Source organism: Crinia signifera, chromosome 9 (assembly GCF_055691185.1).
Source record: "Crinia signifera chromosome 9, ASM5569118v1, whole genome shotgun sequence".
NCBI classification, from domain to species: Eukaryota; Metazoa; Chordata; class Amphibia; order Anura; family Myobatrachidae; genus Crinia; species Crinia signifera.
Window position 1 is genome coordinate 133484373 of NC_139225.1, and position 18255 is coordinate 133502627.

Below are 18255 nucleotides of genomic sequence, written 5' to 3' on the forward strand. Positions count from 1 at the left end.
ACCCTCCAATAGTGCCTAACCCTAACTATCCAATCTCACACCGAACCCTCCAATAGTGCCTAACCCTAACTGTCCAATCCCACACCGAACCCTCCAATAGTGCCTAACCCTAACTATCCAATCTCACACCTAACCCTCCAATAGTGCCTAACCCTAACTATCCATCCCACACCGAACCCTCCAATAGTGCCTAACCCTAACTATCCAATCTCACACCTAACCCTCCAATAGTGCCTAACCCTAACTGTCCAATCTCACACCTAACCCTCCAATAGTGCCTAACCCTAACTGTCCAATCTCACACCTAACCCTCCAATAGTGCCTAACCCTAACTATCCAATCTCACACCTAACCCTCCAATAGTGCCTAACCCTAACTATCCAATCTCACACCGAACCCTCCAATAGTGCCTAACCCAAACTATCCAATCTCACACCGAACCCTCCAATAGTGCCTAACCCTAACTGTCCAATCTCACACCGAACCCTCCAATAGTGCCTAACCCTAACTATCCAATCTCACACCGAACCCTCCAATAGTGCCTAACCCTAACTGTCCAATCCCACACCGAACCCTCCAATAGTGCCTAACCCTAACTATCCATCCTACACCGAACCCTCCAATAGTGCCTAACCCTAACTATCCAATCTCACACCTAACCCTCCAATAGTGCCTAACCCTAACTATCCATCCCACACCGAACCCTCCAATAGTGCCTAACCCTAACTATCCAATCTCACACCTAACCCTCCAATAGTGCCTAACCCTAACTGTCCAATCTCACACCTAACCCTCCAATAGTGCCTAACCCTAACTGTCCAATCTCACACCTAACCCTCCAATAGTGCCTAACCCTAACTATCCAATCTCACACCTAACCCTCCAATAGTGCCTAACCCTAACTATCCAATCTCACACCGAACCCTCCAATAGTGCCTAACCCTAACTGTCCAATCTCACACCTAACCCTCCAATAGTGCCTAACCCTAACTGTACAATCTCACACCTAACCCTCCAATAGTGCCTAACCCTAATCAACCACTCCCACACCCTAACCCTCCAATAGTGCCTAACCCTAACTGTCTAATCTCACACCTAACCCTCCAATAGTGCCTAACCCTAACTATCCAATCTCACACCTAACCCTCCAATAGTGCCTAACCCTAACTATCCAATCTCACACCGAACCCTCCAATAGTGCCTAACCCTAACTGTCCAATCTCACACCTAACCCTCCAATAGTGCCTAACCCTAACTATCCAATCTCACACCTAACCCTCCAATAGTGCCTAACCCTAATCAACCACTCCCACACCCTAACCCTCCAATAGTGCCTAACCCTAATCAGTCACTCCCACACCTAACCCTCCAATAGTGCCTAACCCTAACTATCCAATCTCACACCTAACCCTCCAATAGTGCCCAACCCTAACTATCCAATCTCACACCTAACCCTCCAATAGTGCCTAACCCTAACTATCCAATCTCACACCGAACCCTCCAATAGTGCCTAACCCTAACTGTCCAATCTCACACCTAACCCTCCAATAGTGCCTAACCCTAATCAACCACTCCCACACCCTAACCCTCCAATAGTGCCTAACCCTAACTGTCCAATCTCACACCTAACCCTCCAATAGTGCCTAACCCTAATCAACCACTCCCACACCCTAACCCTCCAATAGTGCCTAACCCTAACTGTCCAATCTCACACCTAACCCTCCAATAGTGCCTAACCCTAACTATCCAATCTCACACCTAACCCTCCAATAGTGCCTAACCCTAATCAACCACTCCCACACCCTAACCCTCCAATAGTGCCTAACCCTGACTGTCCAATCTCACACCTAACCCTCCAATAGTGCCTAACCCTAACTATCCAATCTCACACCTAACCCTCCAATAGTGCCTAACCCTAACTATCCAATCTCACACCGAACCCTCCAATAGTGCCTAACCCTAACTGTCCAATCTCACACCTAACCCTCCAATAGTGCCTAACCCTAACTATCCAATCTCACACCTAACCCTCCAATAGTGCCTAACCCTAATCAACCACTCCCACACCCTAACCCTCCAATAGTGCCTAACCCTAATCAGCCACTCCCACACCTAACCCTCCAATAGTGCCTAACCCTAACTATCCAATCTCACACCTAACCCTCCAATAGTGACCAACCCTAACTATCCAATCTCACACCTAACCCTCCAATAGTGCCTAACCCTAACTATCCAATCTCACACCAAACCCTCCAATAGTGCCTAACCCTAACTGTCCAATCTCACACCTAACCCTCCAATAGTGCCTAACCCTAATCAACCACTCCCACACCCTAACCCTCCAATAGTGCCTAACCCTAACTGTCCAATCTCACACCTAACCCTCCAATAGTGCCTAACCCTAATCAACCACTCCCACACCCTAACCCTCCAATAGTGCCTAACCCTAACTGTCCAATCTCACACCTAACCCTCCAATAGTGCCTAACCCTAACTATCCAATCTCACACCTAACCCTCAAATAGTGCCTAACCCTAACTATCCAATCTCACACCGAATCCTCCAATAGTGCCTAACCCTAACTGTCCAATCTCACACCTAACCCTCCAATAGTGCCTAACCCTAACTATCCAATCTCACACCTAACCCTCCAATAGTGCCTAACCCTAATCAACCACTCCCACACCCTAACCCTCCAATAGTGCCTAACCCTAACTATCCAATCTCACACCTAACCCTCCAATAGTGCCCAACCCTAACTGTCCACTTCCACACCCTAACCCTCCAATAGTGCATACCCCTAACTATCCAACCCCCACACCTAACCCTCCAATAATGCCCAACCCTAACTGTCCACTTCCACACCTAACCCTCCAATAGTGCCTAACCCTAACTGTCCCCTTCCACACCCTAACCATAACCCTCCAATAGCATCCAATAGTGCCTAACCCTAACTGTCACCTCCATCACCCTAACAGTAACCGTCCATTAGTGCATAACCCTAACTGTCTCCTCCCATTCCTTTACCATAACACGCAAATATTGATTTACCCTAACCATCCCCTCCTGCACCCTAACCATAATCCTTTAATTGTACCTAACCCTTACCTTTCCCTCCCACACACCGTAACCCACCAATAGTGCCTAACCCTAACCATCCCCTCCCACATCCTAACCATAATCCTCCAATAGTGTCTAACACTAACTGTCCCCTCCCATTAGCACTAACTGTCCCCTCCCATACCTAACCGTAATCCTCCAATAGTGTCTAACACTAACTGTCCCCTCCCATACCTAACTGTAATCCTCCAATAGTGTCTAACCTTCAGCCTAATCCGAACACTCAGCCTAGTGCCTAACTGTCTTCCCTCCAGCACCCTACCCCTCAAATAGTGTTTAACCCTAACCTTAACCGTCCGCTCTCACAGCCTATCCCTAATTTCAGCATTTTAGTTGTTGACACTCTTTGCATGCCAACATTCTGCAGCTGTCCACATGTTCCATGTCAACATATCAACAATGACGACATTACAAATGGTGTGTGACTACATCCCATCTGGATGCATAACAAGCAATAGTGGTGGTTATGTAAAAATAACAGGATGCTTAGAAGTAACACAATGAATTATTTGAAAAGAGATACAGGGAATAAAAGGAAGAGTAGAGAGTTAGATGGAGTAATAGGAGTAGAATTCAGGCATGTCCAAACTATGGCCCTCCAGTTGTTGTGAAATTACAAGTCCCATCATGCCTTGCCACAGTTTTGCTATTGGGGAATGCTAAAGCTATGGCAAGGCATGCTGGGATGTGTAGTTTCACAACAGCTGGAGGGCCACAGTTTGGACATACCTGCAGTAGATAATGAGAGTAATAGGAAGAGATATAGGGAATACAGGAGGTGTGAAAGAATAACAGGAAGGTATATAGGGAGCAAATGAAAAGCTATAGAGGGGGTTATTCTGGTTCACTTGCAAAGGCACAAATCACACTCTAATGGACAAAACCATATGCACTGCAGGTGGAGCTGATGTAACATGTGCAGAGAGAATTAGATTTGGGTGTTTTATTGTTTATGTGCAGGGTAAATACTGTACTGTCTGCTTTATTTTTACACTGCAATATAGATATTAGTTTGAAATACACCCCCCACCTAAATCTAACTCTCTCTGCACATGTTACATCAGCCCCATCTGCAGTGCACATGGTTTTGTCCATTAGAGAGTGATAGTGCCTTTGCGAGTGAACCAGAATAACCCCCAGAGAGTAATAGGAAGATGTATATCTATATATTTATTAACAGTTTCTTATATAGCGCACACATATTCCGCATCGCTTTACAGAGCATAGTTGAACATTCACATCAGTCCCTGCCCCAGTGGAGCTTACACTCTATATTCCCTACCACATGTACACGCACACACAGACATTCTAGGGTTAATTTTGTTGGGAGCCAATTGACCTATTAGTATATTTTTGGATTGTGGCAGGAAACCGGAGTACCCGGAGGAAACCCACGCAAACACAGGGAGAATATACAAACTCTGCACAGTTTGGACCATGGCAAGTATCAAACACATGACCCCAGTGCTGTGAGGCAGTAATGCTAACCATTACACCAACTGTGCTGCCCAAAGGATATATATCTACATATATAGGAGAGTAATAGGAAAATCTATATGTATATCTCCCTGTATAGATATAGGGAATACAGGGAGAGTTATAGAGTCCCAGGAAGAGATACAGGGAATACAAGAAGTATTATAGAGAGTAATACCGCTTTCAGACAGCGGCCGCCGAATAACCCGGCAGTTACCCGGCATCTGACGCGCCTGGTTATTCGGCTGCTCGTTGTCAGACTCCATTCACACAGGAGAACAAATCTCCGGGTCCAAAATTTAGACCCAGTAATTTGCTCAAAATACAGGGGTTTTTTGCCTGTGTGAACGGGATAACCAGGATCTTAAACTCCGGGTCTCCGACCCTCGTCATTTGCCGGATTGGAGACCTGGAATTTGAGATCCGGATTGACCCTTCACACAGAAAAAGGACCTGTGTATTTCGGATGGAACTGCTTCACCTGGAAATATCATTTTCTGTGTGAAAGGGGCATTACAGGAAGAGCTATAGAGAACACAGGAAGAGCTATGGAGAGTAACATGAAGATATAGGAAATACAGGGAAAGTTATAGAGAGGAACTCTATGGTGAAAAATACATGGACCTGAGTATACACTGAAATCACCCATTTTGGGTCATTTCTTTTAGGGGTAATCTACTCTAACCAGGGTAATCCTACGCAGAGTGCCTAAAATGGCTGGCGTACCTGGTACCTTATCAGGGTGGAGTATACAACCAATGGAAGTTAGATACTTGTGTATTATCACGGCGCCCCCCGATTTCCACCGCAGGTCATTGTACAACCAAAAATCGGTCGTATCGCATGCGATGCGACCGATTTTAAGTCACACATGCACCCACATGAAAAATTCCTATGTTAAATGCCCCCCAGACCCGATTTTAGATTGTACACCCACCCTGATGGGTAATGACTATGTGAAATGGCCCCCCATTGTTAACGCCACCCCACTATCAACGCCAACCCGAAGCGTGTCGAGCGCAGCGAGCCCGCGAGGGGTAGCGGTACGTGTCCTCCGACCTTTTCATACCTCCACTATCCACGTCGGCGTGTAGTTGATATTATATAGTGTGGCGAGCGCAGCGAGCCACCGAGCCCGAAGCAAGGCAAGCGCAGCGAGCCCCGCGAGGGGACGCGTAATACTTGTGCAGTTATGCACGTCCGCTCGCCACGATTCGGGCTCGGTGGCTCGCTGTGCTCGCCACACTATATAAAATCAACTCCACGCCAACGTGGATAGTGGGGGTATGAAAAGGTCGGAGGACGAGTACCGCTGCCCCTCGCTGCGCTCGCCAAGCTTCGGGTTGGCGTTGATAGTGGGGTGGCGTTAACAATGGGGGGGGGGGGGGGGGGCATTTAACATACTTATTACCCATCAGGGTGGGGATACAATTAAAAATCGGGTCTGGCTGGGCATTTAGCATTGAAATTGCATCGCATCGCGTGCCATTATAATGGCATGCGATGCGACGCAATATTAAAATTGTACACTCATCCCGGGAAAAGCCTCAAATCGGTCCCATCACATACCTTAATTAGTGGTATGCGATGTGATGGGCGCCGTGATAATACACAAGTACTGGAAGTTATTATCTAAAATGCTGCATCAATCCTGCATTATGCTTACCGTGTGCTCAAGGGTCTTCTGTCTGCGACTTTTCTTTTACTGTACTGCCTACATCCTCTCTATTACTGTGTGTGCATTGTTTTTAATGTCTGTAAAGTGCATTGAGTCCTGTTGGAGAAAGTGCGCTAGATAAATGAAACTTACTTATTAACTAACTGGAAGATCTAGGGAATACTGGAAATAGTTTAGAGTAACAGAGTGAAAGTTTCAGAAATTGAGAGATTTTGGGAGAATATTCCCATTTTTTTTTAAAGCAGCAATCAATTACATGGCAAAATCAACCTGTTTTCTGTGTAAATGATTGCTGCTTTAAAAAAAATGGGAAATACTCAGCCAAAATCTCTCACTTTCTGAAAGTCTCACCCTATTACATTTGGCTCCAGGAATACAGGTGAATTATAGAGTAACAGGAAGATGTAGGAAATTCAGGGAGAGAGATATTGAGTAACCAGAAGAACTATATACTGTACTACAGGCAGTATTATAGAGAGTAACATGAAGAGATATAGGGGCCCATTTATCATGATCGCATTTACAATGCGATCTGGGCAGAATATTACCGCCCAGGATCGCATTGTAAAATGCTATTATATCACCTGAATTTATCAAGGTTGAGGGCGCAGGTGCGGTTATGCGCTAACCCCCGCCGACCCTCTTACCGCACTGCCCTGCTCGGGCAGTGCAAAGTGTAGCCATAGGCTACAATGGGCTATCGCCACATTACAATGGCGATAGCCCAGGGGTGCGATGCCGGGCTGCCCGATGTTGATACATCTTCGCATCCCCCATAGAAACCTATGGGGGATGCGGCCGGTGGCGCTGCAGGGGGGGATCGCTGCTGCGGTCCCCCTTTAATACATTTGGGGGATACTAAATATTTACGGTGAACCGCCGAAAATGAGAGTTTTCGGGGATTTACCCACAAATATTGCTTGATAAATGCGGCCCATAGATTAAACAGGAAGAGTTATAGAGAGTAACAGGCAGATATATGGAATACAGGAAGTGATAAAGATAAGTAACAGGAAGCTATAGGGTATACCGGTAATGATAGAAAGAGTAACAGGAAAATATAGGGAATACCTGAAGAGTTATAGGGAGTAACAACAAGATATATAGGGAACAAAAGGAAGCGTTATAGAGAGTAACAGGCAGATATATGGAATACAGGAAGTGATAAAAATAAGTAACAGGAAGCTATAGGGTATACCGGTAATGATAGAAAGAGTAACAGGAAAATATAGGCAATACCTGAAGAGTTATAGGGAGTAACAACAAGATATATAGGGAACAAAAGGAAGCGTTATAGAGAGTAACAGGCAGATATATGGAGAATACAGGAAGCGTTATAGAGAGGAACAGAAATAATTATAGAAAGAGACAGATGGAGTAAGAGGAGTAGTTATTGGTAGACTTAGGCCACGGCCGTTGGTGTAGTAGTCCTTTGGAGACCACTGCAGACCCAATGCATTTACAAAACAAGAATAATATAACATGATGCATTATGGAACCTGGGAAGTGGGTGAGGACACAAGGAACCAGGCTTTCTACCATCAGTCACATTTGCATTCATTATGAAAATGCCGGTTATAACATACTTGCCTACTTTTGAAAACTAGTTTCAGGGAGATTATAGTTGGTAGTAGAATTTTGCACCGCGCCCCATTGAGGGGGCGTGTCATGCTCCACCCAAAGAATGAGAATCACTTTATTGCCAAGTACATCAGTGCACACAAGGAATTTGTTTCTGATAACCGCTGCTCGCATACAGTGTACATACATAACAGACTAATACCAATCAGGACCGATAAACGTGTGGGGGGAGGACATTCTGGTTGCTAGGTACATGTGTCAATTTTTAGTTGCAGATAGGGTGGGATGACCGTCCATTGAGTTTATTAGGGAAATTGCTTGGGGAAAAAACTGTTCCTGTGAACAAGTCATGAGCTGGGTGGGAGTGGTCCCTTATAATCCTTCCTGCTCGCTTCATAACCCTAGACCTGTATATGTCCTTAATCGCAGGGAGATTTGAATCGATGATTTTTTCCGCTGCTTTTACAATTCGTTGTAATCTCTTCCTGTCGTGAGCTGAGGCCAAGCCATACCAAACTTTAATGGAGGTACTGATCAGGGATTGGATAATAGCTGAGTGGAAGAGCACCAGGAGTTCCTGCGGGAGTTGGCGTAGGAAGAACAGCCTCTGCTGGGCTTTTCCCACAATGGCGTCTATGTTGACACTCCACTTCAGGTCTTTGGCAATCGTGGAGCCTAGGAATCTGAAGGATTGCACTACCACTACTGCACTCCCCTCAAATGTTAGTGGGGGGGAGCGTAGGGGGGTTCTTCCTGAAGTCTATGATGGGGGGTTCTAGTTCCATATATGTGATTGTGAGAAAAGATTTTGAACGTGGCACCTAGACGCGTGGGTGTGTACTGCTACATCTGAGAGGAATCTTTTAAAATGACTTATAGCCAAATGTAGATGAGCCCCAAAGCAGTTAGTAAGAGACACTATACTTGGTAAAGTGCTGGGAAATGGCGCTGATGAATTAATGTAAAACTTTCTTTCTCTCATTCCTCATTTTCCCCAATATGTAACAGTGTAATGTGGGCTTGGTGACATGAGGGAGATTGCTAGACTAATGAGGGAGAGAGGGAGATTGCTGCTATTTCAGAGAGTCTCCTGCAGAATGCAGGAGGGTAGGCAGCTATGGGTTATAAACATGTAATAAACACCAGCTGGTAGGAACCCCAATATGACGTAAGAGAAGGAGTTCTAGCGTGTAACGGGAGGAGATATAGGGAGTACCAGGAGCTCTAGCGTGTAACGGGAGGAGATATAGGGAGTACCAGGAGTTCTAGTGTGTAATGGGGGGAGATATAGGGAGAACCAGGAGTTCTAGTGTGTAATGGGGGGAGATATAGGGAGAACCAGGAGTTCTAGCATGGAAGTTACAGGTAGGACTTATTGGAAGTGCACAAGATGGGTAATGTACAGAGTCACAGGTTCTCCAACATTACCTCATTTAACGAATATTAAATTCTGTGCTCCGGAACATCACACTTATTTTATTATTGCGGTTGCTTTGGATAAAACCATCCTTATCAATTCACTGGAAGGATTCGGTGGAGAGTATGCCTAAAGTAAGTGGGGGGACTTATATAAAGAACAACGTTATATCTATATATAAGGCAGGGGAGGCTCCAGAGGGAGAGGGGCCGCAGTACAGTAATTCAAATAGGAGAGACACACCAACTGCCATTCCAAACCGACTGACTAGCAGTTGGCGTGGCTGTCCTATTTGAATGTTGAACTGCGCTGCAACCCCACCTCTGGATCCGCCACTGGTTATAGGTAATAACGGGAAAAGTTACATGCAGCAATAAGAGAAGAGATCAGTGATGTTCTGTAGAGTAGCAATGAGAATTACAAACAAAGATATTACAGTCAATAATATAAGGAAATGTTTTACATGAGGGGACCACTCTGTAGTAGCGCGTCACAGAGAATATTTGGCCATGAACATCAGCCCCTGCACCAATGGAGCTTAAGATCTATAGTACAAGGATATATAGAAAAATGAGTCAGAGAGAGGTGCTATAAAGACGTAACAGGAAGAACAATAGAAATATGGAGATACTGAAGTAGAGATATAAGGGTACCGTACATGAAATTATCTACAGCTATATATTACATACTGTGTATATATATATATATATATATATATATTCATGTACAATTTCCTCACAACCTTACACATGAATTGATGTGATGGGTGTTTTCTAAAACATTATTTCATTCAGCCCATGGCCCGGGTAACGGCAATGATAAAATGCAGTGAGGTGCTCGGGAGCAGAGCTTGTAGAACCCGGTAGAAGAGGTCATGGTGGAAGGTCGGCAGTATATACAATAACAGGAGCCTTTGGGTGTACGCCGCTGTATTCACAGTACAGAGGTCTCCAGCAGGGAAGTGGCTGCTTTGAATTACAGACAGAGGATTTACACGTCTCATGCAGCAGATTGAAGTGCCCGTCTTGCTCATCCATCTTCTCCCCGACTCTGTTGCTTTGAGCTATGAGGGTTTGCTGGGAACAGTCCGATAATTGAAATCCCTTGTCAGCCAGCGCAGGCACAAGGCTGGTCAACGGAGAAAACATTTTTCTTTCCCTCCATTCCCCCGACTGCTCTCCCTCCGCCTCCGGAGAAAGCTGTACTCCACATATTGCTCCATTTCCCCTCGGCACGCACTCCGAGCATTGATTACCCGACTATGCCATCTATCACCTCGGATAGCTGGCAAATTACTCTGCTACCAACATTCATTTTTCACCATCCTGCCTCCCTCCTAATCACTTTTTGTGCTTCTAAGGCTGTTTATATCCACTCTCCTCTATCTCCTACTGTCGCACCTGCCACCTGCATAACATAGCGTTCATTAAACTGCTCTCACATATAAGGTGGCGCAGTACTGCCAAACACCATTAAATAAAAGTGATAACCCAGATTCCCCTCCTTAACTAGGCTGCACAAAGAAGAACATTGCACCAGTGAAGATAGCTGCTGGCACCAGGGTGCGGCGTGATGACCCCTTTCACCTTTGGCCAAAAGTAAAGGCACGTGGGGTAAATTTACTTTAGTTTTTTTTTTATTAAAAAATGTGATGTTGCCCATAGCGACCAGTAGATTCTGATTGGTTGCTATGGGCAACATCCAATGTGAAATAGAACTCCAATCTTAGATTTTTCCCCAGTCTGTTATTCTCTATTCGCATAGAAAATTACAGAATCTGATTGGTTGCTATGGGTAACATAACCTCTTCACTTTTAGAAGTTTTAGTAAATTTACCCCCAAGAATATTTTTTCACTTCTGTTTATTTCCCAGAATCTTATTATGCCCACACGTTATTGGACATGCCACAAAATGCATAGATCTGTGGTCAATATGCATATCTCCCAACATGACCCATTCCAGAAGGGACTAGGTGCTCTGTTCCAGGTCTTCCATGCCAGTGGCAGTCGTAGGTCCAAAATTTAAATAGGGGAGCCACACCAGATGCCACCCCAAACACTGCCAAACATCACAGTCTGGAACTCACTGGCAGTTGGTGAGGTTCCTCTACTTGGATTTTTGACTGTGCTTCAGCCCTACCTCTGTAACTGCCACTGGCAAGGAAGTCTAGGAACTGAGCATTTTGTCCCTCCTGGAATGGATCATATTTGGAGGTATGAATATGGCACATGTGAAAGGCCAAATTAGATCGTGTTACTGGTGGGTCAGGGCAAACTGACCAAGAGAACCCAAAATGTACAACAGGCTGATGAGCGCACACTGAATTAGACTTTTATTGCTCAGGATCGAGGTTCATGTGTGGTAAAGTTCATGTGTGGTGCTTTTCCAACAAATTGTTCAGCTAGCTTTAGCACAAGTAAAACATTTGACGTTCTACAGCGGTATTACCACATACTTCTATCCTGGATACAGTGGAACACCACACTTAGGGTGTTTTAACCTTTTGTAGTCCAATTTTTTTTTTTTTGCAATTCAAACAGTCTGGTTTAAATTAATTGTAATTTTTTAATTCAAAAATTGTCTACATTGAATGTCGAACGATGTTAATGTTCCTATTATAAAGTGGCTCGCTACTGGATCTGCTGCTAGCGCTAGGGCTGTTGAGCCTAATAGACGTTGGACCTGAAAAGGTTAAAGCTTCTAAAAATGAAAAGAGGTTAGTGTTCCCTCTAGAAATGAGGGCGGGCAGGGCGCCGCAGCGCAAGGGGGGCAGACCAGGCCCACCGACGGCACAATTGTGGGCGGTCCCGGGCAGCGACGTCACGAAAAGGGGCGTGCCCGGGCCGCGACGTCGCGAAAAGGGGCGGGCCCGGCCGGCTCCGTCACCAAAGGAGGCGGGGCCGGCACCGCCGAAGTTACTGTGCTGCCGGGGAAGCGCTGGGAATCGCCGTCTAAGGCGGCGCTGCGCTACCCCGTGCACACAACCAGGGCAGGCACCACGCTGTTTTAGCGGGGTGCTGCTAGCAGGGCAGGGCGCATTTTGCCCTGTAAAAATCGGGCAGGGCGCAGCGCCCCGCTAAAACAGCCTAGCGGGAACACTAGAGGTGATGTTGCCCGTAGCAACCATTCAGATTCTGTACATTATTTTATAAAACTCAATATAGAAATGATAGGCAAAATCTGATGTTGCTACGGACAACATCACTTTTCATTCTTTTTTTTTTTCAATTTTTTTTTCATTTAAGGATTGAATACAAAATTTGGAATTGCATACATGCATAGAAGTATATGAGTACAGTAATCATTCATTGTACAAGTTAATAAATCATAACTTTTGTTGTGTCTTAATATCTGTGTCTTAATATCTGATGACAATGAATCAATAAAGCTTTCCCATATTTGAATCTTTCCTTCTGGAGAGAGGTCTCCACCCACTCCATGTGAAAAACGTGAAAAACTTTTGCTCAAAACAGCTGAATAGTTGGGGGCCATGGATCCATTGGTGTAGGATGCATCTTAAAATATTTAGGTAAATGTACTACATTAATTAAGCCAATTAATCTAACCAGTGTACAACCATCAATTAACATTATTTTTTTTTTTTTTTTTAAATGTGACAATGTTATTTCCCGGCATGAAAAAGAATGGGAGTTCTATTGGAAATTGGATGTTGCCCATGGCAACCAATCAGATCCTATCTATTATCTTCTAGAAGATGCTAAATAAATAAGTAGAATCTGATCGGTTGCTACGGGCAACATCCCATCTTCAATAGAACTCCCGTCTTAGTAAATTTAGCTCAATGCTGGGCTGGATGATCTGCTCGCCCACTAGGAAAACTGTTCGCACAGCAGAGAGCCGTGATAAGATAATGGCAATGGGTCTTGACTAACGTTCCGGTAACGAGGCCCATGAAACGTATTGCCTTACAATGCACCAGGAACATCATATAACTTTTTTATAGATATTGTTTTTTGCTCTCCTTCTCTCTTCCTCCAAATGCAGCTTCTCTCACTCCCCCGTCTTCCTCTCTCTATCATCCATCTCCCCTCCTCTCCCTCTCTAGCCTCCCCCCCTTTTAATTTTCCAGGCTGTGCTCGGCTGTGGGGCAGGAGCTAACATTTTTCTTCCCTTATTGTCAGGCGGATCGCTGTGCTCTCAGCTCCCAGGGATGGCAAAAGCCAATCAGCTCGTCTATGGATTAAAGATTGTTGTTTACTGCTGGGGGACCATTGATCAAGTAAATGACTTTATGTTAATGAAGAGAACCGCTGCACTCATTACTCTTCGCTGGCCTCTGACAGGTCCTGCTAGAGATGCAATTTTCAGCCTCCCTATCTGCCCCCCTCTCTGCTGGTAAAGAAATGCATCTTACTGGGGATACCTGCAGATCCACCCTTCTTCCTATTCTCCCCGATTCTACAAATTCTGGCTCCAGGTTCACTTACTGGACCCCAATGCTATTTTCTTGTGTCATTCCAATCTCCGTTTGGTTGGCATTCAGTTTGTCCTGCTCATTCCCTCCATGTTCTACTTAATATTTGTCTTATATTTATCCTATGAAGAAATATATTGTTAACCTTTGTATTGACCAGATTCCTCTATCTTGTTTCCGCAAAGCTCCATCTTGTACTGCCGGACTCCATCTTGTACTGCAAAGCCGTCATCATCTTCAACTTGTGATTTAAAATCAGACATACAGTATGGTCCTGCAAGAGAGTTTATTAAAAATTATATATATATATATATATATATATATATATATATATATATAAGTGTACAAGACCTGCACTCTCACCCACACAAAACGTAACCGCTAGGGTGCTGTATAAATAGCAGTGTCCCAGGGGGGACAGTACTATGTAGATACAGTAGCTCCCGTGAGGGAAACAGCACTCACCAGACTTCATACATCAATGGTATAATGGAACAAGGTGTCCCAGGTTTAATAGTTCTTACTTGGAGCCTGCCGACGTTTCGGTCCAGCACGGACCATTATCAAGGCAGAGAGTATCCAACAGTGCATCAGCAGCAATTCAACAGCAAAAAGAGGGTACCCTCTTTTTGCTGTTGAATTGCTGCTGATGCACTGTTGGATACTCTCTGCCTTGATAATGGTCCGTGCTGGACCGAAAAGTCGGCAGGCTCCAAGTAAGAACTATTATGCTGGCCACACATCAGACCAACTTTCCTCCAACCATCCAACTAGTTGCTTGGATGGAATAAAAATATGGCATTGGATGGGAGCAAATGTAATATTTACTTCAGAAATTTGCTACCAGAATCTGGAAAAGGACAAAAACTGTCGTTCAGACACCGTACTGTAATTTAACCTGTTTTAATTAAACAATTTGATTGAATGTTTTTGTCCATTTTCCTGGGTTTGTGAGCACATTTCTGATTGTCCTTTGCTTCCATCCAGTACCAGATTTTTATTCCATCCAAGCATCTAGTTGGATGGTTGGAGGAAAGTTGGTCTGATGTGTGGCCAGCATTAAACCTGGGACACCTTGTTCCATTATACCATTGATGTATGAAGTCTGGTGAGTGCTGTTTCCCTCACGGGAGCTACTGTATATATATATATATATATATATATATATATATATATATATATATATATATATCTCGCACACGTATTGCGCAGAACTGTATGGAGAATATTTGGGAATTCACAATCTATATTCCTTACCACAGGTACACCCGCACACGCACACATTTTTGTCAGAAGCCAGATGACCTACCAGTATGTTTTCGGATTGTTGAAGGGATCCAAAGTCCGTGGAGGAAACTCACACAAACATGGGGAGGATATATAAACTCCTCAGATAGGGTCTTGATGGGAATAAAACGTAAGACCTCAGTGCGGTGAGATGGCAAACTTACCACTGCGCTGCCCCATGTCATTTGTTACCGACTGGCCATCTTCTACATGATATTATCCACCTTGAGGATGGATACATTAAATACACTGTCCTTCTAGAACCCAATTCTCCAAGTTTTTAGTCTTCTTAACTATGGTCTAGTACCTCCTAAGTTATCCATGTCTTGTCCTCTATCCCCATCTCTTTTACAACACAGATGCAGACTTGTTACTTGTCCTCTCTGGGAGAAGCCTGGAGAGGAGCCTCACAGCCACACTTTGGGGGTGGGGACGGAACTTGTTGTCACCAAGCCCCGCCTCCATTGCAGGAAATTCCGCGATTTGTGGCTCTTTGTGGAGGAAGAGTAAGGGGGGGGGGGGGATTTAGGATGAGAGTGTCACCCCGGGTGCACGGGTAAGAGCGTTCCTGCGGGTCCCTCACACCTCCTATGCCCGGGAGCCTCCTGCTGCAGTGACTCCAGGGCTCCGAGGAGGTCCCAGAGTCCATGCAGCACACCAGGAGACTGCCCGGACAGCAGATGAGGGAGGGCGGTGTGTGGTAGCGGGGGGTCGTCATATGCAAAAAGAAGTCCAAAGGTTACTATAGGGTAAAGCCAGAAAAATCTACCGTCACCCTCTGTGGTGAAAATGCGGCGGTCGACGTTTGATACATACAAAAATGCAGTAAAAACCCCGAAAATAGGGTTTTTACTGCACTTTTATTTTGATCAATCCCGGCCTAAAGCTTCTAAAACTTAAACGAGGTGATGTTGCCCTTACCAACCAATTAGTTTCGGGCTATCCTTTCTCTGTTGCATCCTAGAAATCTATATCCATATTTTGCATATTTATTTATTTATGAACAGTTTCTTATATAGCGCACACATATACCGCAGCGCCTTACAGAGAGTATTTGAATATTCACATCAGTCCCTGCCTCAGTGGAGCTTACAATCTATATTCCCTACCACATATACACACACACACACAGACATTCTAGCGTTAATTTTGCTTGGAGCCAATTAACCTACCGGTATATTTTTGGATATAAGCAACATCATAAAATGATGTAAATATGATAAAGAGGTCATAAATGGCGGTGACTTTGATCACCGGCTCCACTTGAGGGTAATTCCGTGAATCCAACACTTTTCCTGTGGTGTTTACATCCTAATCATATCAATTACAGCGGCATGGCATCACCTGGAACTTCTCACCCTCTAGCAGCACTTAATGGAATGTGTAAAGACACACACACAGCCCCCGAGTGTCCTGCAGCACCCTCTGCTATTCTAACACGGGGCCCTTCTCCTCCACAGGGCTAATTGAGGACTGCATTTCTGCCGGAGATAAAAGCCCTCTGGGGATGGAGCTGATAATTACCGAACTCATTCGACTTTGGGAGCTCAGCTGGGATTTGAACCCAGGTCTGCGCAGGTCAAAGGTTAATGTGGTAACCTCAGAGACCCTCTCAAACTAGCACCCCCCCTCTAATACTCAGAATCACTAGAGACTACAAGTATGTCTCACACATACACGCACATGCGAGGGTCCGTTATTTGTACAGTTGTGCTTGTCCACATACACGATGTTCACGTGTACACACACACATATCATGCAATGTTGTCTTATATAGCTAAACACTACAGGAGGTTTGCCAGGAAACTGAGGAAAAGAAAACACACTGGAAGAATTAAATTTAAAAAAATTATTTTTTTATCAAAACTGAAAAAAAAAATAATAATGAATACTAATGCTGGGTACACACCAAAACGATTTTGGCACAATCCCATCAATCTGGATCCAATTCAGACTGATTGGATGCAGATTGGATGCAGATTTGGTCAAAATCGTTCGGTTGGATCTGAATTGGATCCAAAACCGATCCTACCTGCTGCAGGTAGGATCTGTAAAAGATCCATTCATCTGAATACAGAGAGGATCAGATCGTATGCAAATCGTACGATCCGATTTGCATACGATTTGCATCCAATCCAAATCGTTTTGGTGTGTACCCAGCATTAAGCTGGCCATACATCAGAAAGATCGATCTTAAGATCGATTGCGCTCATGATTGTGTACAATTTCCCTTGAAATCCCCGTCAGTCCTTGGTGGTTTTTGGACACACAATCTACTCACAATCCATCATACAATCAATCTGCTGCATGATTGTGTACACAAGATGTGCACACAATCTGCATACAATCCATCATACAATCAGTCATACAATCCATCTTATGATGGATTGTATGATTGTGTACACAAGATGTGCACACAATCTGCATACAATCCAGTCTTACAGTCGATTGAGATTGTATGATTGGGTACAATATCTTTCTGATGTATGCCCACCTTTAGAATGTAGAGCTACAGGTAATGTTTCGCAGTGACATATAACATCAATATCACATATGTGTTCTCTGTGGGGTTTAGAACATGGGAGTTCTATTGAAGTTAGAATGTTGCTATGGGCAACCAATCAGAATAAACTTACTTTTTTTTTTGCACCTTCTAGAAGATAATAGATTATCTTTGCTGCTCCAATCGCCATGTTTGTCTCCCATGTAGATTGGCACAATCCAGTTGCCATGGGCCATGGGCTGGCATCTAATTCACTCCCGCGGCTCAAGGAAACACATTGAGTGGAAATATCGCAGTGTGGCGCAAAATACTGGCTACATCTGTATACTCTACGAAACAAGTCTCTCATACCCACGGTGAGCCACGCCTACAATTACATCATATAACTTCAGTACAAGCAATAGCCACTCTCCCAATGTCATCAAATAACTGTATTGCCAAATATCAGTCACACCAATTACATCATATATCTGAAGTACCATATATCAATTACACTCACAATGACATCAAATAAAAGTACAAGTCACAGCCTGAACCAAATGACAATATAACTGCAGTACCACAAGTCTTAGCCCCTCCCCCAATGACATCATGTAAACATAGTTCAATTTATAGCCACGCCCTGATGACATCATATACTAGGGCCCTTATTCGTGTTCACTCTTTCAGACAAAATCCTTCTTAGATGGACAAAACCATGTGCACTGCAGGGGGGCAGATGTAACTTGTGCAGATCTAATTAGATTTGGGTGGGGTT

The 18255-nt window shown here is 44.5% G+C and overlaps 1 protein-coding gene across 5 annotated transcripts in view; it reads right to left on the minus strand.

The window, feature by feature from the left end:
* Positions 1-18255, minus strand: part of MEIS3 (Meis homeobox 3) — a 166160-nt gene that overhangs the window by 111930 nt on the left and 35975 nt on the right. For 4 of the 5 annotated variants that reach the window (XM_083159860.1, XM_083159858.1, XM_083159863.1 and 1 more), the window contains exon 2: positions 13854-13982. The gene's annotated coding sequence lies outside the window, so the exon portion shown is untranslated. Of the gene's footprint in view, positions 1-13853; positions 13983-18255 lie in introns of those variants that run through there. The other variant, XM_083159865.1, reaches the window with a different exon arrangement.